The sequence below is a fragment of the Sturnira hondurensis genome, unplaced genomic scaffold (assembly GCF_014824575.4).
Source record: "Sturnira hondurensis isolate 20B ecotype Veracruz unplaced genomic scaffold, ASM1482457v3 Scaffold0000880, whole genome shotgun sequence".
Lineage (NCBI taxonomy): Eukaryota > Metazoa > Chordata > Mammalia > Chiroptera > Phyllostomidae > Sturnira > Sturnira hondurensis.
Genome location: NW_028073511.1, coordinates 13,271,285 through 13,277,284, shown reverse-complemented (window position 1 = coordinate 13,277,284; position 6,000 = coordinate 13,271,285). Strand labels below are relative to the sequence as shown.

At 38.0% G+C, this 6,000-nt stretch overlaps 1 long non-coding RNA gene across 1 annotated transcript in view; it reads right to left on the bottom strand.

The window, feature by feature from the left end:
• Positions 1–3,333: 3,333 nt before the first annotated feature.
• Positions 3,334–6,000, bottom strand: part of LOC118992954 (uncharacterized) — a 44,658-nt gene continuing 41,991 nt past the window's right edge. Inside the window, exons 2-3 of the long non-coding RNA XR_005067746.1 lie at positions 5,291–5,425; positions 3,334–3,479 (exon numbers count right to left, since the gene is read on the bottom strand). This is a non-coding gene — a long non-coding RNA (uncharacterized LOC118992954). The remainder of the gene's footprint in view (positions 3,480–5,290; positions 5,426–6,000) is intronic.

Genomic DNA, 6,000 nt, shown 5'->3' with positions numbered 1-6,000 from the left:
ATTCAAGCCCCAGATTGACTAGCCATGTAAGCATGACCAAGTCTTGAAAAACAATGTTTTTCCTGCACGCTTACTGGAACTAAATAAAATGATGAATCAGCAAGGGTCTATGGCAGTGCTGAGATATTTTAGGCCCTCAATAATCTTAGCTTTTAAAAAAAGATTTTATTTATTTATTTTTAGAGGGGAAAGGAAGGAGAGAGAGAGAAATATCAATGCATGGTTGCCTCTGATGTGTCCCCTGCTGGGAACTGGCCTGCAACCCAGGCATGTGCCCTGACTGGGAATCGAACCGCGATCATGTGGTTTGCAGGCCCGCACTCAATCCACTGAGCTACACCAGCCAGGGCATAATCTTAGCTTTTTTTCTTGGAGCTTCCTGCATGAATTTCTAGACCAGGGGCCAGCAGCCGACTTCAGTGAAGGATTGGAGGGTAAAGAGTTTCTGTACAGACTCTGTCACAACTACTCAGTCATGCCACTAAAGCGCACTGGCTATGTAAATTCAGGCCAGGGTTGTGCACGGACACTGCATTCCAAATCACATTGCAACCCCATACTACAGTTCCTATAATTCAGCCACTAAGAAGGTCTTAGATCTTTCTGTCTCTCCTATAAGTCCTATGTACAAATGTAATTCAAGCAGTTCCCTTCTACCTTATTCTGCTTTTAACTTAGAGGAAAATCTGCAATGGCTCTGGGATGGCATCAACTTTCTTCAAATCTACCCAGCTTTACACTCGCATGACTGAATTGCTGATATATACTACCACTACTACTCACAGAATAACTCTGCTTCATTGCCTCACAGGAAAACAAACTTACCGTAGGTATATTTTAGCTATGCATTCAAACTGACCAGAAAAAATAATCAGAGAAAGGAAAGGCTGTCAACATGCCTTATAAAATTTATATACAGGTTTTTACAAAAAAAAAATGGAGATCACAAAGGTGTGTCACTTGACTTTCACCCTTACAGAGCCTGCGCACAGCAAAGCCCGGTTACACGGAGCCTTTGCAGGGCTCGGCTGCAGGGCAGCCCCGCTGACCCAAGGTCAGCAGCAGCTACCAGGTCATCATTTTTTTCCTTGGTGACAGAGTTCACCATGGCTACTGTTCACCAGCGGTATCCTGGAGATACCACTGCAGAAAGAAAAAGCAATGTATTAAGTTTAATATAATGATAAATAAGAAGCAGTGCAATCAATATCATGAAAACTCTACCACCTATTTGGTGCCAATTAAGTAAGCTCTAAAAGAACCCTTTAAGATAGTTTGCCCTCATTTCATGTTTAAAGATACCGAGGCTCAGAGAGTTTAGACCTCTGCCCACATTTGTTTAAATGGCAGTTAATCAAGCTGGACTTAAAATCCTGGACTTCCCAGCTCTGAATGATCATTCTGCTTACACCTCACCAAGATGACCCCTCCAAAGACCAGGCAAATAATTATATTGTAAAGTACCTTGGAAAACCCAACTCTCTCTACCTCAGATTTTTCATTAAAACTGCTTTTACTTTATCAGCAGCCTCAAGAAAACAAACCATGTCTTTAATTCAGTTGTGCCTAAAAAGTTCTGTTTAAGTAAACCTTTCAACTCCATTGTGATTACACAGGCTTTCCCGGACTTGCCTAAAAATCTACCCTCCTTTTAAATTTCTTTTCCTTATGATAAGTTGGCCAAATCCCTGAGGAAATGGACATAAATATACATTTAGAGTAATATTCAATTACATATTAGAGATTGCCAGTGTCAGTGAGTAAATATTGCCAGACTGTTACATAAAGTATTCAAAGTCTACATTGCATTTACATCTACTCACTTTTATTATACTTTTAGCAGTTCTGAACAGCTGCAGCTTATGGTTAGGAGAGATGGGACAGAGAGTTAAGATCAATTTAAATCTCAATCTTGGCTGTACATTAGAATCACCTGGGAGCTTTTAAAATATCTGCTGTCTGGGTCACACGTCTGGGGATTCTGACGTAGTTGGTGTGGGTCGGAGTCATGGTATCAAGTATCAGCCTTCCCAGGTAATTCTAAAGAGCAGCCAGGAAAAATTTTAAAAAAGCAAAAACTCCATAGAGTGTACACCACCAAGAGTGAACCCTGGTGTAAACTATGGATTCTGGTGATTACATGTCAATGTAGTTTCCTCAGTTGCACTGAGCGTACCAGTCTGTTGGGGAATATTGATAATGGGGGAGGATAGGGATGGGGGGGAGGGGGTATGTGGGCAATCTCCATACCTCACTCTTAATTTTGCTTTGAACTTAAAGCTGCTCTAGGAAATTAAAGTCTTTAATGATAAAAATAAAGCATATAAAATAAACAAATAAATATTAGGAAAAAACTTTTTTAAAAATTTGGTAATAAGAAAAGTAAATAAATATGGAAATGTCATTAGGAAAATGTTTAGTCAAGATAATATTAATTTAAACAGTTCTTGCCCTGGCTGGTGTAGCTCAGTGGATTGAGTGCGGGCCTGCGAACCAGATGATCGCGGTTCGATTCCCAGTCAGGGCACATGCCTGGATTGCAGGCCAGTTCCCGGCAGGGGCCAGTTCCCAGCAGGGGATGCACCAGAGGCAACCATACATTGATGTTTCTCTTCCTCTCTCCTTCCCTTCCCCTCTAAAGATAAATAAATAAAATATTTTTTAAAAAGATAATATTAATTTAAACAGTTCTTTTAATTTTAAAGACTTTTGTGTGACACATAAATTCACACTTTATAAAGGGGGCACCTACTACATGCCAGGGCTTTATACCTACCTTCTGTCTTATGTAGCCAATATCACACTTAAAAGAAACTACAGAGCTTTAACTGTGAATACTGGAAAATAAGAAAAACTTAAAATAAATTAATCCAGCCCCCAAATTCAAGAAACTAAAAACAAACAAACAAACAAACAATAAAATCAAAGAATGAAGATAACGAAGGAAGGAAAAAATAATAAAGGCAGGAACAAACCAAATGGGAAATTTGGTTTCCCATTTCTTCCCAATCGAAAGAATTAAGATCACTTAACAATCAAATGTTGAAAGAAAGAAATAAAATGGACAAGCCTAATCTGACAAGTAATCTAAACAACAACAAAAAAGAGACATAATGTATAAACAATGTATTGGGAATAGCAAAGAGTCTAGCTTCAGGAGTAAAACAATGACAAGAGCATGCTACAGTTGTTAACTTAAAAAATGATATAATTTTAAAGATAGTTTTCTAGAAAAACATAAATAAAGATTGGTTCAAAACATTCTCAGAATACCTGGCTAGAGAAAGCCAGTCTTCAGCAGAGAAAACAAAGTAGTTCACCCTTTACCTCCAGCAAAAATGAAACAGGTTCTCTCCCTCTTTCCCCCTTCCTTTTAGGAAGGAGACTCCCTTGAAGTTCCACATCAAACACCCACTGCTGTCTCATTGGCCAGAACCTAGTCACGTGGCCGAGGAATCTTGGAAAAGGTAATCTTTCAGCTGGAAAGGAAAAAGAAAGGGTGGAAAGGAAGAACGATGAAATATCTATTACGACTGGCAATAATCGCCTAGATAAAGTAATGGAAAATAAATCATTTAGTTTTTTAAAAAGCCACATCAATAACACCCCCAGGATATCAGTGTATAAAAAAATAATAATTGAAAGATAGAAAGGAGACCTAAATAAAGGCATTGAATGACTCACATGTGTGTGTATGAAGCCCCGCTGGGCCTTTTAAATACTTGGACATAGGAGTGGGCCTCCATTCACACTCTTGCCCCAGCCCTGCATATGTTAGGGGCACATATATCCGGGAGAATGGGGTGGGGATTCCTATTTTATGTAAGCAGGCCTAGGAAATCCTCTTTGGTAAGGTGACTGAGTAGACAGCTGAAGGAATGAAAGAACAGTCCTTACAGATAACAAAATAAACAAGTAAGTTACTCAGATTTAAAGTAATGCAAAGGAAAATGCAAACCAGCCTGTCTAAACTCAAACCATACACACATTTCTTTAACTGAGAGCCACATGAGAAATGTCTTTTTAAAAAGGTTTTTGAAAATTACGTCGATTGTACTCTAGTCAACCTTTTAAACAGAACGATACGCCAGCAACCGCTGCATCACCTGTGCTGGAAGAGTGACTCCGGCCGAGGCCCGAAATGGAACGGCTGAGTGTGCAGTGAGGTCAGCAGCTATGTGTGGTGCGAAGGCGAGTGGCTTCGTGACGCTGAACTATAATTGGGTGACACAAATGCCAGCAAGCCAGACTGGCAGCCGAGGAAGGGACCGAACTGAACTCAATAATCTCAGCAAAAGAAGTTACGTTAGCATTTCTGCCCATTGCTGAGAAGCACAGGGTTCCGTATCAAACACATAAACCTCAAGCAGAGTGGTTTTGGCATATTGCATGCATTTATTATTTTTAAAACTACACCCAGTTAATCACACTGTGTGATCAACATTATGTAGAAGAAGCTATGTAGGCCCTGGCTGGTGTAGCTCAGTGGATTGAGCGCGGGCCTGCGAACAAGACAATCGCGGTTCGATTCCCAGTCAGGGCACATGCTTGGGTTCCAGGCCAGTTTCCGGCAGGCGTCAGTTCCCTGCAGGAGATGCACCAGAAGCAACCATACATTGATGTTTCCTTCCTCTCACCTTCCCTTCCCCTCTAAAGATAAATAAATAAAATATTTAATTAAAAAAAAGAAGCTATGTAAATATATAAAAAGAATGAAGGCCCTGGCTGGTGTAGCTCAGTGGATTGAGCACGGGCCTGCGAACCACACGATCACAGTTCAATTCCCAGTCAGGACACATGCCTGGGTTGCAGGCCAGTTCCCAGCAGGGAACTCACGAGAGGCAACCATACATTGATATTTCTCTCCTTCTCTCCTTCCCTTCCTCTCTAAAGATAAATAAATAAAATCCTTTAAAAAAATTTTAAAAAGAATGAAAACATATAAATAAAATGATTATAGTGGTTCTTGGTTGTTGGTGTCATTTTTTTCTACATTTCTATTGAGTACTTATTAGTTTCATAGCTGAAAAAAGAAACTTTAAAATGCATTTTGTCAAATCAAAACTTTATAGCTTTATAAAAAATCAATGAAATGATTAGACCTTATAAGCTGGATAACTGGAAGACAAATATATTTAAATCAGTAGCTGTTACATGTTGTTGGTAATGTATTAGAATGATTTGGAAAGATGTGTACATATTACTCAGGAATAAACTTAACAAGAGATGTACAAGATCCATGTCTGTGATAAAGATAGAAAATATATATCAATAAATGGAGAGATAATACCTTGTTTCTATTTGGAACACTCAGTACTATAAAAATGTCAAGTCTTCTAACACTAGTGAGCCACTAAAATGAAACTTCAGTAAAAATTTCAGGGACAATTTGCTCTAGAACATGACATGAGAATTCCAAATCCATCTGGAAAAAAGTAGAGAAGAAATTTGTTTCGAAAAAGAAGAAAAACTCAACAATGAGGAAATACTTGTCTTTCTAGAAGTTAAATAAAACTGCAGCTATTGTAACAGCTCTAGACAGTCACAGAAGAAAAGAAAAAGTGAAGGAGGCCAGGCTGTATATGTAGAATTGATTATATAATAAAAGAGGCATTTCAAATCCCAGAATAATAATGCCTGATTAATAAAGAGCAGAGAATGGTATTTGGAAATAAAATAATGGCATTTGGAAATGAAAGAAAAAACATAAGAACTTCAACTAATAAATAAAATACATACTTTGCATATGGACTAATGATCATGTGGATTAATAAATGACAAATCTATATAAGCATTAGGTAGAAAAACCAGGAATATATTTTATCATCTTGAAATAAGGAAGTCTTTCTTATATATGAAATGTAAAATTCAGAAATTGTGAACAAATATTGCCAGACTGAACTCTATAAAAATTGAAAACTTCTGTGAAATAAATTGAAAAATACAAAACAAATTGAAAAAATGAACAATAGGCAGGAAAGAAAGCATTTCTTGATGAAA